This window comes from Pongo abelii, chromosome 7 (genome assembly GCF_028885655.2).
Source record: "Pongo abelii isolate AG06213 chromosome 7, NHGRI_mPonAbe1-v2.0_pri, whole genome shotgun sequence".
Taxonomy (NCBI): domain Eukaryota; kingdom Metazoa; phylum Chordata; class Mammalia; order Primates; family Hominidae; genus Pongo; species Pongo abelii.
In genome coordinates this window covers 23,237,418-23,259,175 of record NC_071992.2, presented here as the reverse complement: position 1 = coordinate 23,259,175, position 21,758 = coordinate 23,237,418, and the positions used below count along the sequence as shown (strand labels likewise).

Sequence of the window (21,758 nt, the reverse complement as noted above, 5' to 3'; positions counted from 1 at the left end):
GTATACCACTGAGGGGCTGTCATGAAGGGAGGAAGCCGGGTGAGAGGTTTGTTCTCTGCTCTGGCTCAAAAGTCAATCTATACACTTATAGGTGCTGTACGTTGAGCTGGGCATTGTGGGGATGAAACATGGGAAATCTCCAGTTTCTGGAAGCCAGAGAAGCACAGAGGGAACTGTACTACCAGTCAGCTTGGGAGAACAGGAACAAGCTTTATCAAAGAGCACTCGGGTTGCTGAGCAGCGAGAAACTGGTTCTGACAAAAGCTGGGTATGGGAAGGAGGGAGTCAGGGAGACTGACTCCAAGAGTAATGTTCGAGGTGTGCCTTAACAGGTGAGAAGGAGGTGGAATTAACCAAGGGAAGGGATGGCATCTGGGCAGTGGAAAGGGGAGGTGCTAAGTACATGTCAATCAGAGGAAGCACTACCCCAAAAGCATTTGGGGTAGTGCTTCCTCTGATGGAGCTGGAACATAGCGAAGTTCTCTGTGGAAGCAGGAGGACTCTGTGCCTGGGAAGGTGAGAAGAGGAGGTGAGAAGGCAGTTTGCATCCAGGAGGTGAAGACCTTGAGTCTCAGCTAGGGATTTGGTCTCTATACTGGGAATACTTTATCCTGGGAATATACTGAAGGTTTACAACATATAGGGGATGATATAGTCTAAGGTGTGTTTTAAAGTAATACCTCCTGTAGCAGTAAGAAGGGTGAGTCTATGAGGAGATGAAAAGAGATACTGCATGGAAGAGACCAGAACCAGACAGAGCAGCTGGCAAGAGCTTGCTCACATGAGTAGAGATGCGAGTCTAAAATTAAAGGCACTTGGGAGGTAGATTCAGCAGGACATGGTGACCAAGGGGACGTGGCAGTTGTCCAAAGCTGCTTAGCCCTGATCATGAGCCACGCTGCAAACTCCCGTGAGGAGGAGAGAGTGATTGAGACCAGCTGCAGGCAGAGGCCAAGCAGAACTAACCCAGAGAGAGGCTGTCCCCAGTGGCCCAAGTCACTAGATTCACAGAGACAGAGCAAACTTAAGCCTGGTCCAGGCCCCTTGATATCTGAGGGGTCATGTCTGAGAGGGCAGGGTGAGACACAGGGTTAGAGCTTCTAGGGGATCCCAGGGAGGGGGTGATGACATCAGGACCCCAGCCTAATTCAGGGTTCCAGGCCTGACTTCAGTACTAGTGTAGAGCTCAGGATGTAGCCCATTGTTCAGACTGTCCCCAATTTCTGTTATTCAGGAAGGAGACTTGTCCACCTACTGCTTCTAAATGTACCCAAAGGCCAAGTTCACTCTCAAAGCACCCACGCCACATAGGTTTGTAGCCACAGAAAAATTCTACAGCCCATGTACAGGCAGGATAGGATCCCCCTCCCCCAAATATCTTTGCAATGGCCTCTTTTTGTTGGGATACTGAGCTGAGCCTATCTTTGGAGTCACTGATTCATGTTGGGGTCATCTGGGTAGAACTGAAATCGAAAGGGCTGACAGCAGAGTGGAATAGGGCAAGGAGGAAGTGAGGGGAAGTGACTTTCCCTAGGACAGTTATTGAATGGCAGAATTGGAACCATAGTCGACAACTTTTAACTTCTATTCTCATGTCTCTGTGTAATAGAACTATGGTCCTGGAGAATTTTCTTGTTTCCTCTTAGATCTTAGACTCCCGGGCCAGTGGTGGTTGTGCTGCCTGTACTAATGGCAGAGCCATGGCTGAAGCATATTTTCAGGCGGCTCATGGTTTTTATGGCTAGTTCCCAGAAGGCTGGGCAAACTGAGTATGGTGTAGAGTAGTGGTTATGGGAAAATATTCTGGAGCCAGACTGCCTGGGTTCAAATCCTGTTACTGCCACCTACTAGCTATATGTCCTTGGGCAAGTGATTGAGCTTGCCTCTACTTCAGTTTCGTATTCTGTAAAGTGCGTAGAGTAAGCAGACATCCTCAGCAGTTCGGTTAACACCTGTTTTCTTAGTATAATTATTAACGGTATTCCCTTTTCCTCTCAAAAATGTGTTGTTTTGGGTGAAACATCATATGGTCACTCTAAATACAGGGTGAGAAAAGTACCTATTTTATGAGGTTATAAAAAATATGTGAAAAGTCTTAGTGTCTGATAATATATGTATAGGCATCTGTTATTAATGATATACTGGATATTGCATTAATTTTCCTAGGGCAGTCATAGCAAATTAGTATTAATTAGGTTGGTGCAAAAAAAAATTAATGGCAAAAACTGTAGTTACTTTTGGACCAACCTAATACACACTAGAAGGCTTAAAACAACAGGAATATATTCTCTTACAGTTCTGGAGGCTACAAGATGGAATCAAGTTGTCAGCAAGGTTGCCCTCCCTCCAAAGACTCTACAGAAGAATCTTCTAGCTTCTGCTGGCAGCTGGTGACCCCTGGCAATCCTTGGATTGTGATAGGATCACTTTAATCTCAGCCCCTGCCTTCACTTGGACTTTTTCCCTGTTTGTGTGTCTGTCTAAATGTTCCTCTCCTTATAAGGACACCAGTCATGGGATTAGGGGCTTATCCTAATCCAGGATGACATCATTTTAACTTGATTACCTCTCAAAGACCTTATTTCTTTATCTTTTTTCTTTTCTTTTCTTTTCTTTTTTTTTTGAGACGGAGTCTTGCTCTGTCACCCAGGCTGGAGTGTAGTGGCGCGATCTTGGCTCACTGCAACCTCTGACTCCCTGGTTCAAGTGATTCTCCTGCCTCAGCCTCCCAAGTAGCCAGTATTACAGGCATGCACCGCCATGCCCAGGTAGTTTTTCTATTTTTAGTAGAGATGGGGTTTCACCATGTTGGCCAGGATGGTCTCAATTTCCTGACATTGTGATCCGCCCCCTCGGCCTCCCAAAGTGCTGGGATTACAGGTGCGAGCCACCGTGCCCGGTCAACCTTATTTTTAAATAAGGCACATTTACAGGTTCCAAGTGGACATGAATTTTTAGGGAAATGTTATTTGAGTACAGACAGATAATATATCTCATCTCTCAATTACATTTGGAGATATTTGACTTTTATATTTAGCATGAAACTTGGTGTGGCATAGTAGGTAGTTGATCTTTGATAGATACAGTGTTGCAAAATGATGGCCTTTGTGGGTTTATTGTGGAGGCAACAGCTGAGGCAAGGGAATTAGGGAAAAAAAGAGAGGCAGAAAGAAATATTTCTTCATGTCATCTCTCCCTTGGGTCAGCGGAGAATCTAGTTTCTAGGAGGTGTCAATCTCATCGCTTGCCTCACCCTTTGGCTAATCTTTAAAAAAAGTAAAAAGAAAAAAGCCATCAAATCATTCTTAAAAAATAATTTCAACAATGCAAATCAACAACCACACACACAAAATCCAACAAAAAGACCCCTCGGCACATCAAGAAGATGGTGATACCAAAAGCTGAAATAGCTTTTCCATAATGCAATGAAATATATTAAATTCAATAGACATCAAAGGAACTTCGAGAGCAACTGCTGAATTTCCGAAGTAAACAGGGCTTTCAAAAGAAACAAAAACAGCACTGGGATCTGGGGGGTGGGAGCGCATTTTGACGGGGCAAAGCATGGAATCCCCTGGCTCTTGATCAAAGGGGGAATTCTTTAAAAAGTACTAATAAATGAAGACTTGAAAACTGTTTTTGATCCAAACTGCCCCAGGTACAGGTACTGACTGCAAATGACAAATCCATTTCCAAATAAGGGAGGCCAACAATTCTGTCTTCAGCCTTACATTTTGCAGGTTATTCAAAGGAAAGAAATAATTCCAGACAAAAGGGATCCAGATAAGTAAAATGCAGCCTCATGTGGGCTGTAAAGAAGCAGAGGGCCTTTGTGTCTGGAATAGTATAATGACAATTCTGGCACCCTCAATCTCGGAGACATTAACATTTTAAAATTGAAAGGTGGGGTGTGGGTGTGTGTGTGTGCATGTACTCATGTGTGTGCATACCTACTTGTGTGACTGGGTGTCTGGCAGAATGACACCTGTTAGGGACACCCTGTTAGGGACACTGAGTGGGTTTATTATGGAGTTCTCTGAGATCATCAACGTATAGAATCCTGCAGGCTGGGGATCGCTCAACCTCCCTCTTAGGGTTCAAATGTACAAAATACAGTTCGAAAAAGATAAAAAGTGACTTGTCGAATATTACATAGATTCATTAAATGGCATTCCTTCCCCAACAGGCTAAATTTGGAATTCAACCCCTTCCCTACTTACATAGCTATCTGAGGAATAAGAGGATTTTTCTCAAGCAATCATATATAACCGAGTGTCCAGCCCAGTGGTTCCAAAACCTGCCTCATTATTAGAATTACCTGGCTGATTTTAAAAACACAGATTCCTATTAAATGTAAAGTTTGCTCTGAACATTCATGAGCAGGCATTTGTGTGCACAGGTGCTTTCATTTCTCTTGGGTAACCACCTAAAAATGCAGTGGCTGGTTCATATGATAGATGCACGTTTACCTTTTTTGAGACACGGTTGAATTGTTTTCCAAAGTGGCTGTGTCATTTTATATTCCCAGCAGCAGTGGATGAGCATTCCAGTAGTTCCACATCCTCACCAACACTTGCAATGGTTGGTCTTTTCAAATGTTAGTCACTCTAATACTTGTGGAAGGATATCTCATTGAGGTTTTAATCTGAATTTCTCCAGTGATAAATGGTGTTAAGCATCTTTTCCTGTGATTATTTGCCATTGGTATATCTTTTTGGGTGAAGTGTCTGTTCAAATATTTTCCTGATTTTTAGATTTTTTTTCCTCTTATTATTAAGGTTTAAGAGTTTGAATGTGAATGTTCCTAGAAGCCTTATTTGGAATAGCCTCACACTGGAAACAACACAGATATTCACTAACAACTGAATGGCTTATCCTTGGGATTGAATCTGCTCAGCAATAGAAGGGGACATGAAAACATGTGAGAACACACATGAATCTCAAGATAATTATGCTGACCAACAGAAGCCACATACTTCATGATTCCATATTCTATATAACTATAGAAACATATACTACATGATTCTATATTCTATATAAAAGTGCAAACTAACTTACAGTGACATAAAGGTCAGTGGTGGCCTGATGGTGTGGGGGATCCTGAGGGTGGGGGAAGGAGAAGGATTACAAAAGGCCTTGAGGAAACTTTTGGGGTGATGGAGATATTTATGATCTTGGTTATGGTGATGGTTTTACCAGTGTATATGTACGTAAGGACATCGAATTGTTCACTTTGAACATGTATAGTTGGGCATAAAAAAAAGATCTAGATTTGAATTTGACTGAAAATCAAAACCAAAACCACATAACCTCTCTGCATCTTAGTTTTCTGCATCTGTGCAAATGGAGTCATAACCTGAAATATCTTCCCAGTACTCTTGTGAGGCTTAAACTAAGTAAGCGAACGGAAGTGCCTGGCCCAGAGTAGGTCTCAGTAAGTGGATATTCATTTAATTCCCATTTTCATAAGAATCCTCAAAAGAGAAGTGGTGGGCTCTGGGAGAACACCCCAGGTGGGGGCCCTGGAGCATGTGTGTGTGCCTGTGAACGTGTGTGTACATGTGTGCACACACATGTATCCAGGTGAGGCTGACTCTGACTAGCCAAGGTTTAGCATGAAAGTCCCTGAAGACTTTGGGAAGTGGGATTAGCATTACTAACATCCACGTTTACTTCCTACATTCCCCACCAAAAGGCCTTAAGAAAAACACCAGCTCCCATGTGGGATTGCAGTGATTAATGTTTATCTCATTCTGCATCAGGGCTCCAGGCTGGAAGCTTGGGCTCCTTTCTGCCAGCCTTTATCATATTGTTACCTGGTTAACCAGCTCAGATCTTGCAGCCAAAACCAAAGGGAGGCAGCCCAAGTGGGCGTCTTTCTTTACTTCCCTGCCTCTTCCTCCCTCTTTGTAAGCTCTGTGGCTCGCTGCTCCATTGTTGGATGAGCTACAAAGGCTCTCCAGGTGCACGGCGAGCAGGAGTGTGACACGCGGGCACGCACACACACGCTCGCACACACGCCATCTGCTTCCAGCCGGGGCCAGGGTGATGAATTGCGCATTTGAAAGTCAGTCTCCTTATCGCGGTGATGCACATGGGCTGGGATGTGTGTGCCTGTTCGGGTGTTGCAAGAAAGCATTGGGGAGCTGGGAATGAGAAAATAGAGCTCCTGGCTCCCCTTGTCCCTGCCTCTTTGTCTAGATGCAATTTCAGATGCTGCTGGGTGTCTTGTCAGCAAGTCTTTTGCAAAATAAATGGAGGTAATATTTTTTAAAAAGCTGATTTGTTCAGTATTTAGCCCACGGAGAAAATGTGCACACAGGTGAATGAAAGACCTGCTCCCTTGTGTTGATGTGATGCCAAGAAGGAAGAAAGCAACGCTTTACTGAGTGCCTACTGTGTGCTAAGTCCTTCATGGACATATGCTGGCATGAGTCTTGTCACCTCCTGTAGGAGGCAGGTACTAAATAAATGTTACCAGGCTTGAAGTGGGTTAAAAGTTAGGGAGTTGCCTCTGTCCTCCTATCATGGATGGCCCAGTGTCAAGAAATGCGCCTCCACCTGGGAGGTGCTGGACACCGTGGGCAGGAAACTGAAAAGCCACATCTTGAATTTAGAGAGCACTGGACTTCCACGGTAAATCAAAGCACTTCTTTCTGTCTTTTTTTTTTTTTTAAATTATTTACTGTCTTCATTAAAAACACATTCTGCTTACTATTAGGCTGCAGGCAATACTAATGGAATTAAAAGAATGAAAAAAACTGCAGGCAATTAAATGACTAAGTCCTTTTGTCCGGGAAACAACTCTGAAAAAAAGGATGCATCATTTCTCCAAAGACTAGGGCAGGGAGTTGACGGATTTTCCCCTCCTCCCCACCACTTGCCACCCAATCTTCTGTCTAGTTTTTGGGGAGTGGTGAATGAAGAGCATTAGTTCTTCTGGAACTTTCCATTCATTTTTCACATACTGCCGTATTGTCTTCCCAACTCACCCTAGTGACAACTGTGCTGAGAAGGTCCAATGCATTTACTTCTTGTCAAAAGTGTTACTACCAGAGTACGATTCTATGGGAAGCTTGAGGATACTTTCCAGATAAGGGATCTTAGGTATGAACCATCACTGGCTGAGATAATTAATACACATTCAGTGCTTTACCACTTACTCCATTTCTACTCCCATTTGGTTCTTACAGCTTTTCTGCAACACATGTAGGTGTATTTGCCCCATTTTACAGATAAGAGAACTGTGGCTCGATTTGAGAAATTTAAAAAAATGTGCTGAAGGTCAAACAGTAGTGAAACCAGAACCATGATCTCAGGTCTCCTGACTGCTCTACTCTTTTCTCAGTGCCTAGGGCAGCATATTTTCTGAGTCAGAACTCCAGGTATATGATTTGAGAAGACTGAGTATTATGATATTTGCATCAGAATCATTCTGGGACATTAAAGGGTCCATTCTTTATGATTGCACCATATTGCTGGCATGGATGCACCTAATGTGAGCCTTAGAGCCTCGAGAATAAGAGGTGAGGGCAGCACAGGCTCTGAGTTGACCTGCAGAGTGGTTGCGGAGGATACAAGTTCTTGAGACTTCTGCCTTCTAAGACCCATGCACCATCCAAGCAAATGCTTGGACTGTTTTCTCTCTGTGGTCACCAGATGGTCTCCAATGTGGACAAAGCCTGTAGGCCTTAAAATAACAACAGTTTTAGATTTGGTTGCCAATTCACATGTGTGATTTGCTGTTAGCTACCTATTTTAAAGTCGTTGGTGGTTACCATTTTGCCTTGGGCAGCCTTGCCCCCAATGACTGGCTGTCTTCCACAGGACTGGCAGCCAAGGCAAAGGAAGAAAAAGGATTAAAAATTGGATCTTTCCTTTCTTATCTATTGACAAAGTCAATGCTATCTTCCCAGTTCATTGGAGTAATTGTCTTTGGTTCTTTAAGAAAGGCAATTTCATTAATTTTTTTTTTTTTTGAGACAGGGTTTTGCTCTGTTGTCTAGGCTGGAGTGCAATGGCTTGATCGTAGCTCACTGCAGCCTCCTGAGAAGCTGGGACCACTGGCATGCATCACCAACCCAGATAATTTTAATTTATTTGTAGAGACAGGGTCTTGCTATGTTGCCCAGGGTGGTCTCGAAATTCTGGGCTCAAGCAATCTTCTTGCCTTGGCCTCCCAAAGTGCTGGGATTATAAGCGTGAACCACTGTGTCCAGAGAATTTCATAAATATTTAATGATAGCAATAGTATCAATAATATCAACAGAATCCTTTCCAAATGCATAGAGCTTTGGAGTTTGCAGAGCTCCCACTGAACAGCCACAGGCACCTCAACTTTAAGTTGTTCAACGTGAGCTGTTTTCTTTGCTGTTCCCTTCTGTCAGTGTTCCCTGACTCAGTATTGTCACCATCCCACATCCTGATGTTCAAGCCAGAAACCCTGGAATCACCCCAGATCCCATACCACTCTCCACATGCAGGCAATCTTCCAACAAAGTCAGTTCTTTCTCCAGTTTTTTCAATTTACCTATGTTTCCCCATTCGCAATACCAATGCTTTATTCCAGGCCACTGCGGTGAGTCTTGGTGGGAGGAAAGGCTCAGTGTTTCCCCATGGAAACTGAAAAGTCTAGACATGTGTTCCTAGGACCCTGGGCAATTGGATGTTCCCATTTGGGACTTAGAATTTGCAGTAAGAGCTGCAAAGAAATGGGAACAGCTTGGAATTGACTGCAGTGGCTGCTGCAGCAGCGTCTTCATTCGCACAGTGAGGCAGGGGGCAGCCATAGGCTGGGGAATATTCTAGCCAGCAGTGGTGTTGGCAGCATCCTAAACCACCTGTCCCGTTGGGCAGCTGAAGCTGGGGTCTGGCCTCCTTACCTCCTTGGGTGCTACCCATCTGCCTTGTCAATTCTGTGAGATACCCAGCATCTTTACAACGATTGCTTTTGTTTGATTTAACTGGGTTATTTCCTGTTGCTTGCAATCAAGGACCCCGACTAGGACAAGGTTGTGGCCTCTATGCTATGCAAGACATTTTCTAGGATGCTGCATGGACAAAATCAAAGAGCGTGCAGCCTCAGGGCACTATGAACTGATAGGTGCATTTTAGAATTGTCTGGAATGTAGTTGGGCAACGCCGATGTGGACTTTCCACTAATATGGTCTCACCTCCTCCCAGGCTACTTAGAATCTGAGGAAAACTCATAGATAAAAGCATTTAAGGCATGTAGAGCAGAAGGAATATTACTTGCAGAGAAAGTTTTTAAAGGATTGGCCACCAAATAAAAATCGCTACAAATATTTAGAGGGAAAAAACAAAGCACAAGATTTTCGAGGTTATCAAGTTGACAGTCTGTTCTTGGTGGACAAACAATAATTTTCTCATATGAGTATCATGTTTCCCAAGTTTATGACAAGTCTTCAGCTTTCAGCTTTGAAAATTCAGGGCACAGCTGTTCTTGTTAGGGAGTCAGTAATTTACAAGAAAGCTCAAGGTTTCCTTTATTTTTGAAACTAGAGCTAGACAGGGAGGCTCTGGGGCTTTTGTTATGTTTGCTTGTAGAGTTGATGCTGGTTATTCGTCATAGTTCTGTTTTACAAAGTTGCCATGAACACTGAATTAGCCAATACTGACCCATTGTTCCCAGGGGAGATACAGGGTTAGGTTCCTGACAACCTCTGTTCATAACATTTTCATCAATCAGTCAATACAGGACCTTGTTTTATGTGTTTCTATTTAAAGATACTATATTTAATTTGCATCATTGATTCATTAACATTGAATCACGGCCAACACTATTATTCATAGCTGATTAAAGCCTGTCTAACACATATATTTTCTTTATAAGACACATCACAGCCTTCTTGTGCTTGGGAATTCTAGACAGCTATTGAGCACTACACTTGGGGGCCATCTTAAATAGTGAGATCACCAACAAAAAGCAAGAAAATACAAAAGATGTGGCACTCAATGGACCGTGAAGAGGACACTTGTTTACAGTATGGGAGCTGAGGCAAGAAGGCAGAGGGTTTGTTACCTTGTTGGAACTCCACTGGGAACATGCATGTAAGCAACTCCAAGTTTTTGCCACTTTGTGGATGTCCAAGTAGTGCGTTGAGCATTGGTTTTAGGATTATGAATCAATTCTAGGGTGTACAGAGTTGGTGAATAATGAAGACCAACTGTATGCATGCATGCACGTATGCTGTACATATGTATTTTGGCTTATCTAAGGGTACAAAGAGCTTTCTATGTCCGTTTATTGTGAGTTGAAAAAAGTAAAAATTAGTTCAGACTAGATGAGATGTGTATACTGCTCTTTAGTGGCTGAAGGTCAAGGTGTCAATTTTGTTTCCAAGTCAAATCTCCTTAGGCCCTTCACATGAAAAAACAGCTATACCTTTAGGGCAGTGGTTCTCAAAGTGGGGTCCGGGAGCTCTTGGTCTCCAAAACTATTTCAGCTGGTCAACGAGGTCAAAATTATTTCAATAGTACTGAGATGTTATTTGACTTTTCCACTCTTGTTCTCTCATGAGTGCAGAGTGGGGATTTCCAGGGAATTCGGGACATATGACGATGCCATTGCTCTGCTAAACCAAAGTTTATCCCATCAACATACATGTGCAACTGAAGACCTCAGTAATTTGTCTTGAGAACAGAATAATTTGTACTCTCTGCTCGAGATTGGGGAAAGTCCTCTAGGGGTCACATATAAGATGGGTCTGTCCCTTGCTCACTCTCAGATGTGTTCAGACCTCCCCTATTTGCCCACTCTGACTCCCATGATTGTGCAAGCTTTGCCCCTTGACCTCTGACCCCTCTGCATTGTGAGACCTCATGGTCCCTTGAACCCTGTTGGGACATGTATCCTGCTGCTTTGTTGCCTTTGGTTCTCTTCCCAGGCCTGGCTGCCATGGCTGTGGACAGAGGCAGCTGCTGCTTCCAAACGTCCTCTCCAGCTCTGACATGTGGGTTGTCCAGGCCCCTTCCTGGTGGTGGCCACCTCAGGGTGCTGCTGCTTCCACGGACTTGTCACTAATTAGGCTGTGCTCCTTCCTCCCCCAACTCCTCCCTTGTACTCTCTCTTCCTATTTCCTCTTCTGTCTCTTCTCGTTCTCACTTGATTTTATCCAAGTAGGCAGCCCAGTGGATTTGTATCAATAAGAAGCAATCAGGGACTGCCATAATACTTGCAATCAATAGATAATTGCATCAGGGTGATTCCATTACCTCAGGCTTCCATGCACTGATTACCGCTGAGGCCTTGCCGTTCCAGGAGCTATATCTCTGCTGTGCTGCAGGCGTTGGTGGAGCAGAGGGTAGGGGGCTGCTAGGTTGAGCCCCGGGGAGCCAACCCCGGGCCTGGGCAGTTGTGGGGCCCATCAGGGTCCAAGGTCAGGGTCCAACACCAGGAAATCAGGCACAGATGTGAGAGTCTGATGGGCTGACGAATGAGTCCAGAGGTAGCCTGGAGTCGGGCAGCAGGATCAACAGGACTAGAGCCCTGAGAAGCACATTCTGGAGTGGCCTTCTTAGATAGAGGCAACTACCCTCATGGCCCCCAAACCACTTTAACTGATGTTAAATTTGTATTGTGCTTTTCAATGCAGATAGCGCTTTCTCATACAGGACCTCACCCCAACCCTACAGGTTAAGTGTGACCATCCCTACTATATAGGCGAGAAAGTGGGATCCCAGAGGGGAGGCCGGGCTGAGGGCTCAGTGTTACTCACCTTCCAAGCTGAGAAGCCACAACTCAAACTCGATATTGAATTTAAAGTTGTAATCCACAGTTGAGTTCAAGGTTTGGTATGCTTTTTGTAATAGACCCAGAAAAACAAACAAACCCCACTGCCTTGGTAGAGCACTTCTACACATGTCACTTCAGCTGTCCTATGAGAAGGGCAGTGTAGTATATTACGGACATTTGACAGATAAGGATAGTGAGGTTCAGATTAGGGTGACCAGGTGTCCTGGCTTGTCTGGGGCTAAGGGAGCACTCCTGGAATTTTCATTGTTGACCAGCGAAGTCCCGAGTTGAGTGGCCACCTTAGTTCTGGTAAATCTGTGTTGACTTATTATAATGGCTGCTGATAGATTCCTTTCTCACAGCACTAAGCTACTCCAGGTAACTGTCTGTGCACCCATTTTACCTCTTGTCTTTAAGACTAATATAATAACAACAGCTATAATTTAGTGAGTGCTGATGGGACACTGGCATGTCACATAGTTGGTAATAATAGCCAACACGTTCTTAGCACTTACTGTGTGCCAACCACTCTTCTAAGCACTTTACAAACATTAACTTGTTTAATCCTTTTTTTTTTTTTTTTTTGAGATGGAGTCTCACTCTGTTTCCCAGGCTGGAGTGCAGTGGTGTGATCTTGGCTTACTGAAACCTACACCTGCTGGGTTCAAGTGATTCTCCTGCCTCAGCCTTCCAAGTAGCTGGGATTACAGGCACTTGCCAACATACCCAGCCATTTTTTTTTTTTTTTTTTTTTTTTTAAGTAGAGACAGGGTTTTACCTTTTTGGCCAGGCTGGTTTTGAACTCCTGACTTCATGTGATCCACCCACCTTGGCCTCCCAAAGTGCTAGGATTACAGGTATGAGCCACCACGCCTAGCCCCATTTAATCCTTTTACAGAGGAGAGCACAGAAGCAGAGAGAGTTTGAGTATTTTGTTCAAGATCATGCAGCCAGTGAGGGATGAAAACAGGTCTCAAATGTGGCCATCTGACTTCCAAGTACCCCCTCGTAACTACTTGCCTCTGTAATCTTGGACAAATGCTTAGACAACAGGAGATATTACCACTGTGATCTTTATGGAAAATAAAACTGAGGCAGAGAGTAAATTCTTGTTAAATGAATAAGTGAATAAGTGAATGAATGAATGGGGAGTCCTATAACTTTCCCGAGATCACAGAGTGAATGATGCCTATTCCCCTGTATACGATGGGACACTAGTCAGTAAAAGAAAGAAAATAATAGAGATGAAGGTCAAAAGCAATATGTTTTGGAGAAGAAGCTTGACACAAAAGACAACATTCTCTTTCATAGGAGTCCTTATTTATGAAGTTCAAGACTGGATCAAATCTATAGTGATAACATTCAGAATTGTTCTTGCCTATGGATGGTGGGGGTTGACTAAAAGGGGTCCTAAGGGAAATTTCTGGGGTGATAGAGATGTTCTATGTCTTTTTGTTTTTTATTATACTTTAAGTTATGGGATACATGTGTAGAACATGCAGGTTAGTTACATAGGTATATATGTGCCATGGTGTTTTGCTGCACCCATCAACCCATCATTATATATTAGGTACTTCTCCTAATGCTATCCCTCCCCAGCCCCCCACCCCCTGACAGGCTCCAGTGTGTGATGTTCCCCTCCCTGTGCCCAGATGTTCTCATTGTTCAACTCCCACTTATGAGTGAGAACATGTGGTGTTTGGTTTTCTGTTTTTGTGTTAGTTTGCTGAGAATGAGGGTTTCCAGCCAGGTTCGCATCCAGGTCCCCGCAAAGGACATGAACTCATTCTTTTTTATGGCTGCATAATATTCCATGGTGTATATCTGCCATATTTTCTTTATCAAGTCTGTCATTGATGGACATCTAGGTTGGTTCCAAGTCTTTGCTATTGTGAATAGTGCTGCAATAAATATATGTGTTCATGTGTCTTTATACAAGAATGATTTATAATCCTTTGGGTATATACCCAGTAATGGGATCACTGGGTCAAATGGTATTTTTAGGTTTAGATTCTTGAGGAATCGCCACACTGTCTTCCACAATGGTTGAACTAATTTACACTCCCACCAACAGTGTAGAAGTGTTCCTCTTTCTCCCCATCCTCTCCAGAATCTATTGTTTCCTGACTTTTTAATGGTCACCATTTTAAGTGGCATGAGAGGGTATCTCATTGTGGTTTTGATTTGCATTTCTCTAACGATCAGTCACGATGAGCTTTTTTTCCATATGTTTCTTGGCCGCATAAATATCTTCTTTTGAGAGTGTTTGTTCATAACCTTCACCCACTTTTTGATGGGATTTTTTGTTTTTTTTTTCTTGTAAATTTAAGTTCCTTGTAAATTCTGGATATTAGCCCTTTGTCAGATGGATAGATTGCAAAAATATTCTCCTATTCTCTAGGTTGCCTGTTCACTCTGATGATAGTTTCTTTTGCTGTGCAGAGGCTCTTTAGTTTAATTAGATCCCATTTGTCAATTATGGCTGTTGTTGCCATTGCTTTTGGTGTTTTAGTCATGAAGTCTTTGCCCATGCCTATTTCCTGAATGGTATTGCCTAGGTTTTCTTCTAGGGTTTTTATGATTTTAGGTGTTACATTTAAATCTTTAATCCATCTGGAGTTAATTTTTGTATAAGGTGTAAGAAAGTCGTCCAGTTTCAGTTTTCTGCATATGGCTAGCTAGTTTTCCCAACACCATTTATTAAATAGAGAATCCTTTCCCCCTTGCTTGTTTTTGTCAGGTTTGTCAAAAATCAGATGGTTGTAGATGTATGGTGTTATTTCTGAGGTCTCTGTTCTGTTCCATTGATCTATATATCTGTTTTGGTACCAGCATCATGCTGTTTTGGTTATTGTAGCCTTGTAGTAAGGTTTGAAGTCAGGTAGCATGATGCCTCCAGCTTTGTTCTTTTTGCTTAGGATTGTCTTGCCTATACAGGCTTTTTTTGGTTCCATATGAAATTTAAAGTAGTTTTTTTCTAATTCTGTGAAGAAAATCAATAGTAGCTTGATGGGAATAGCATTGAATCTATAAATCACTTTGGGCAGTATGGCCATTTTCACGATATTGATTCTTCCTATCCATGAGCATGGAATGTTTTTCCATTTGTTTGTGTCCTCTCTTATTTCCTTGAGCAGTGGTTTGTAGTTCTCCTTGAAGAGGTCCTTCGTATCTCTTGTAAGTTGTATTCCTAGGTATTTTATTCTCTTTGTAGCAATTGTGAATAGGAGTTCACTCATGGTTTGGCTCTCCATTATTGGTGTATAGGAATGCTTGTGATTTTTGCACATTGATTTTGTATCCTGAGATTTTGCTGAAGTTGCTTATCAGCTTAAGGAGTTTTTGGGCTGAGAAAATGGGGTTTTCTAAATATACAATTATGTCATCTGCAAACAGAGATAATTTGACTTTCTCTCTTCCTATTTGAATACCTTTTATTTCTTTCTCTTGCCTGATTGCCCTGGCCAGAATTTCTGACACTATGTTGAAAAGAAGTGGTGAGAGAGGGCATCTTTGTCTTGTGCCAATTTTCAAAGGGAATGCTTCCAGATTTTGCCCATTCAGTACAATATTGGCTGTGGGTTTTTCATAAATAGCTCTTATTATTTTGAAATACATTCCATCAATACCTAGTTGATTGTTTTCATTATGAAGGGGTGTTGAGTTTTGTCGAAGGCCTTTTCTGCATCTATGGCAGTAATCATGTGGTTGTTGTCATTTGTTCTGTTTATGTGATGGATTACGTTTATTGATTTGAGTATGTTGAACCAGCCCTGCATCCCAGGAATGAAGCCAACTTGATCATGGTGGATAAGCTTTTTAAAGTGCTGCTGGACTCAGTTTGCCAATATTCCATTGAGGATTTTCGCATTGATGTTCATCAGGGATATTGGCCTGAAATTTTTTTGTTGTTGTTGTGACTCTGCCAGGTTTGGTATCAGGATGATGCTGGCCTCATAAAATGAATTAGGGAGGAGTCCCTCTTTTTCTGTTGTTTGGAATAGTTTTAGAAGGAATGGTACCAGCTCCTCTTTGTACCTCTGGTAGAATTCGGCTGTGAATCTGTCTGATCCTGGGCTTTTTTTGGTTGGTAGACTATTAATTACTACCTCAATTTCAGAACTTGTTATTGGTCTATTTAGGGATTTGACTTCTTCCTGGTTTAGTCTTGGGAGGGTGTATGTGTCAGGAATTTATCCATTTCTTCTAGATTTTCTAGTTTATTTGCATAGAGGTGTTTATAGTATTATCTGGTGGTAGTTTGTATTTCTGTGGGATCATTGGTGATATCCCCTTTATCATTTTTTATTGTGTCTATTTGATTCTTCTCTCTTTTCTTCTTTATTAGTCTGGCTAGTGATCTACCTATTTTGTTAATCTTTTCAAAAAACTAACTCTTGGATTCATTGATTTTCTGAAGGGTTTTTCATGTCTCTATTTCCTTCAGTTCTGGTCTGATCTTGGTTATTTCTTGTCTTCTGCTAGCTTTTAAATTTGTTTGCTCTTGCTTCTCTAGTTCTTTTAATTGTGATGTTAGGGTGTCGATTTGAGACCTTTCCTGCTATCTCATGTGGGCATTTCGTGCTATAAATTTCCCTCTAAACACTGCTTTAGCTGTGTCCCAGAGATTCTGTTCCATTGTATCTTTGTTCTCGTTGGTTTCAAAGAACTTATTTATTTCTGCCGTAATTTCCTTATTTACCCAGTAGTCATTCAGGAGCAGGTTGTTCAGTTTCCATGTAGTTGTCTGGTTTTGAGTGAGTTTCTTAATTCTGAGTTCTAATTTGATTGCACTGTGGTCTGAGAGACTGTTATGATTTCTGTTCTGTTGTATTGCTGAGGAGTGTTTTACTTCCAATTATGTGGTCAGTTTTAGAATAAGTGCTATGTGGTTCTGAGAAGAATGTATATTCTGTTGATTTGGGGTGGAGAGTTCTGTAGATGTCTATTAGGTCCACTTGGTCCGGAGCTGAGTTCAAGTCCTGAATATCCTTGTTAATTTTCTGTCTCATTGATCTGTCTAATATTGACGGTGGGGTGTTAAAGTCTCCCACTATAATTGTATGGGAGTCTAAGTCTCTTTGTAGGTCTCTAAGAGCTTACTTTATGAATCTGCGTGCTCTTGTATTGGGCACATATATATTTAGGATAGTTAGCTCTTCTTGTTGCATTGATCCCTTTACCATTATGTAATGCCCTTCTTTGTCTCTTTTGATCTTTATTGGTTTAAAGTTTGTTTTGTCAGAGACTAGGATTGCAACCCCTGCTTTTTTTTTTTGCTTTCCATTTGCTTGATAAATCCTCTATCCCTTTATTTTGAGCCTTTGTGTGTCTTTGCACATGAGATGGGTCTCCTGAATACAGCACACCAATGGGTCTTGACTCTTTATCCAATTTTCCAGTCTGTGTCTTTTCACTGGGGCATTTAACCCATTTACATTTAAGCTTAATATTGTTATGTGTGAATTTGATCCTGTCATTATGATGCTAGCTGTTATTTTGCCCATTAGTTGATGCAGTTTCTTTATAGTGTCTATGGTCTTTACATTTTGGGATGTTTTTGCAGTGGCTGATACCGGTTTTTCCTTTCCATATTTAGTGCTTCCTTCAGGAGCTCTTGTAAGGCAGGCCTGGTGGTGACATCCCTCAGCGTTTGCTTGTATGTAAAGGATTTTATTTCTCCTTCACTTACGAAGCTTACTTTGGCTGGATATGAAATTGAAAATTCTTTTAAGAACGTTGAATATTGGCCCCTACTCTTTTCTGGCTTGAAGGGTTTCTGCAGAGAGATCTGCTATTAGTTTGATGGGCTTCCCTTGTCGGTAACCCAAGCTTTCTCTCTGGCTGCCCTTAACAGTTTTTCCTTCTTTTCAACCTTGGTGAAGTTGAAAGTTATGTGTCTTGGGGCTGCTCTTCTAGAGGAGTATCTTTGTGGTGTTCTCTGTATTTCCTGAATTTGCATGTTGGCCTGTCTTGCTAGGTTGGGGAAGGTTCTCCTGGATAATATCCTGAAGTGTGCTTTCCAAATTGGTTCCATTCTCCCCGTCACTTTCAGGTACACCAATCAAACATAGGTTTGGTCGTTTCACATAGTCCCATACTTTTTGGAGGATTTGTTCATTCCTTATCATACTTTTGTCTCTAACCTTGCTTTCATGCTTTATTTCATTAAGTTTATCTTCAATCTCTGATATCCTTTCTTCCGCTTGACTGATTCGGCTATTGATACTTGTGTATGTTTCACGGAAGTTCTTGTGCTGTGTTTTTCAGCTTCATCCAGTCATTTATGTTCTTCTCTAAACTGATTATTCTAGTTAGCATTTCCTGTAACCTTTTATCAAGTTTATTAGCTTCCTTGCATTGGGTTAGAACATGCTCCTTTAGCTTGGAGGAGTTTGTTATTACCCACTTTCTGAAGGCTACTTCTGTTAATTCATCAAACTCATTCTCTGTCCAGTTTTGTTCCCTTGCTGACAAGGAGTTGTGATCCTCTGGAGGGAAGAGGCATTCTGGTTTTTGGAATTTTCAGCCTTTTTGCATGGGTTTTTCCTCATCTTCATGGATTTATTTACCTTTGGTCTTTGATGTTGGTGACCTTTGGATGAGGTTTTTGCATGGTCGTCCTTTTTGTTGATGTTGATGCTATTGCTTTCTGTTTGTTACTTTTCCTTCTAACAGTCATGCCCCTCTTCTGCAGGTCTGTTGGAGTTTGCTGGAGGTCCACTTCAGACCCTGTTTCACTGGGTGTCACCAGTGGAGCATGCAGAACTGCAAAGATTGCTGCCTGCTCCTTCCTCTGGAAGCTTCATCCCAGAGGGGCACCCACCAGATGCCAGCCAGAGCTCTCCAGTATGAGGTGTCTGTCGACCACTGCTGGGAGGTGTCTCCCAGTCAGGAGGCATGGGGGTCAGGGACCCACTTGAGGAGGCAGTTTGTCCTTTAGCAGAACTCAAGCACTGTGCTGGGAGATCTACTGCTCTCTTCAGAGCTGGCAGGCAGGAACGTTTAAATCTGCTGAAGCTGCGTCCACAGGTGCCCCTTCTCCCAGGTGCTCTTTCCCAGGGAGATGGGAGTTTTATCTATAAGCCCCTGACTGGGGCTGCTGCCTTTCTTTCAGAGATGCCCTGCCCAGAGAGGAGGAATCTAGAGAGGCAGTCTGGTTACAGAGACTTTGTGGCACTACGGTGGGCTCTGCCCAGTCCGAACTTCCCGGGAGCTTTGTTTACACTGTGAGGGGAAAACCGCATACTCAAGCCTCAGTAATGGTGGATGCCCCTCCCCCACCAAGCTTGAGCATCGCAGATCAACTTCAGTCTGCTGTGCTGGCAGTGAGAATTTCAAGCCAGTGGATCTTGGGTTGCTAGGCTCTATGGGGGTGGGATCTACTGAGCTAGACCACTTGGCTCCCTGGCTTCAGGCCCCTTTCCAGGGGAGTGAATGGTTCTGTCTCGCTGGCATTCTAGGTGCCACTGGAGTATGAAAAAAAACTTCTGCAGCTAGCTCAGTGTCTTCCCAAATGGCCGCCCAGTTTTGTAGTTGAAACCCAGGGTCCTGGTGATATAGACACCCCAAGGAATCTCCTGGTCTGTGGGTTGTAAAGACCATGGGAAAAGCATAGTATCTGGGCTAGATAGCACCGTCCCTCATGGCACAGTCCCTCGTGGCTTCCCTTGGCTAGGGGAGGGAGTTCCTCAACCCCTTGAGCTTCCTGGGTGAGGTGACGCCCCACCCTGCTTCTGCTCACCCACTGTGGGCTGCACCCACTGTCTAACCAGTCCCAATGAGATGAACCAGGTACCTCCATTGTAAATGCAGAAATCCCCTGCCTTCTGCGTTGGTCTCACTGGGAACTGCAGATTGGAGCTGTTCCTATTCAACCATCTTGCCCAGGAATATTGAGATATTCTATGTCTTGACTGGGCTGTTAGTCACATGGCTGTATCTATTTGGCAAAGCTCATTGAATTGTACCTGTTAAGAACTATTCATCTTATATGTAAACTTTACCTCCAAAAAGTATAAAGCACAAAAGAATAGATGAAATAGAAGAGACATGATTCCCAAGTAGAGGTGTCTGTCCCCAAAGCCTGACTTCTGCCTACTGTTTGGATAGAAAGCACCTCTGTGTACAGCTAGTCACAGGTGGTGGCCAGGTGCGCTGCCAACATTAGGGGGATGTTCACAGGTAGGGGAGCCATCAAGGAGGAAGCCAGTTGAGCTGGTTCACCTGAGCCCCTGACCTGGGCCATGCTGAACTAGCCCCACAAGTGAGGATGAATTAGATGCAGCCACCACCTGGAGCAGTTTCCAGCCTGGGGATGCTGTCAGTATAACAGAGGTGGACCACAGGGAACAGCTTCAGTTGATACGGGACTCCAGTCCTTGAATAAGGTATGGGGTGGGGTGCATAACCAACAAAGGAAAAAGGGGATCCTAGTTTCAGAGGAATAGGGGTCCCAGGGACATAAGAAATACGGAGTCCCAGCCGGAGGGAATAAGGATGGAATTCAACTACTGCACGTGGAGTAGAAGGTAGGAATGTGGTTTTCAATGGAAGCCAGAAGAATAGGAACCACACTTGGGCCCAAAGAGAGAGCTGGGTTATCAGAAAGTCTGACTTCAGCTGAGTCTCCAGAGCACAGAGCCAGTGTGGTGTAGCATGGCTCTATTGCCTGCTAGTGTGTGACCTTGGGCTGGTTACTCAACATCTCTGCTCCTCAGTATCCTCCAGGGGAAATAATGACAGTACATACCTCAGCACAGTGTTCTGAGGATTAATTTATTTTATATGTCAAGCCATTAGACCAGTGCCAGCATCACAGTTGTTGTTATGTTATCACAAGTGTTGTTAAGTTAGGACCCTTAAACTGACACTAACTGAAGACATAGTTGGTTGCTAGCCCTGGTCAGGGGTCCATTTGTGGGTTAAGTAGCTCCAAAGGTGAGTTGTGGGGGTTGCAGATGCAACAGGACTTGGTGGGCATTAATAAAAAAAAGAACAAATATGGCTATCCCATTTCATGGGATAATATATCAAGGCCTCAGGAGGTTAACACTGGTCTGAGATGGCACAGCTAGTTAGTGGAAGACCCAGGGCTACCTGTCGGTTCTTCTGCTCCCCATCAGAGCTTCTCCCATCAGCTCAGAAACTGCCATCCTCCCTAGCCCTTTGGACTCATTAACTGACCTTGTACAGAGGTGACCTTGATCAGGAACGAGGGCTGCCTGTCTGATCTTCAGTTTGTATTGTGTAGAGCATCTTGCCCGGCACTTTGCTGGTGGTTTGACAACATCCTCATTACATTCTGGCTTGTGTTTATGTCAGAGGCACCTGTCACTATGTCACCTTGGCACCTTGATCACATATTTAACTGTCAGATCCACAAGCTCAGGGGCTGACAGTCTGCCATTTTTACAGAACACACCATTCTTCGCGATGAGTCTCTGACCCTGACCCCAATCTTTCCTTTGTTCTTTGTGTTTCTACACCTGGAAGTGTCAATATCTGCAGCAAGTCCCACTGCTTGTGCCCCCTGCCCTCTCTCCCCTAGAAAGAAAGATGGATAAGACCCAGGAGGAAGATCTCTGGCTATAACTAGGGTGGGAAGGGACAGGGAGCCTCAGCCCTGGGAAGCTGGACAAGGCAGATCTGTGTGGAGTGGTGGTGGCTGCAGCTGCTGTCTGCAGTGGAGTCTTAGAGTTGGCAGGAGCTGTGGCCAGCAGTGGCTAGGAGAAGGGCTGGGGTTGCAGGCAGGGGGTGGTTAGCCAAGCTTCCTATATGCTGTAGCTGGGAGGGTACTTAGGAGTTGTCTCTGAGTAACCTTCCTGATTCCTTCTTCCAAGCAAGAAAAGAAACCAAGGGGAGCTTATTCCGATCATTTCACTCGGCAGTCATGGTTTAGTTGTTGGTTTGTTTCCTAAATTCATTCATTTGCTCACTCATTCATGTATTCAACAATGTGTTAATAAAGCAGCTATTTGTTTAGCATCCAGGAACCAGAAGA

At 43.4% G+C, this 21,758-nt stretch overlaps 1 long non-coding RNA gene across 1 annotated transcript in view; it reads left to right on the top strand.

The window, feature by feature from the left end:
• Positions 1-5,051: 5,051 nt before the first annotated feature.
• Positions 5,052-21,758, top strand: part of LOC129060918 (uncharacterized) — a 29,599-nt gene continuing 12,892 nt past the window's right edge. The window contains exon 1 of the long non-coding RNA XR_008527813.2: positions 5,052-5,070. This is a non-coding gene — a long non-coding RNA (uncharacterized LOC129060918). The remainder of the gene's footprint in view (positions 5,071-21,758) is intronic.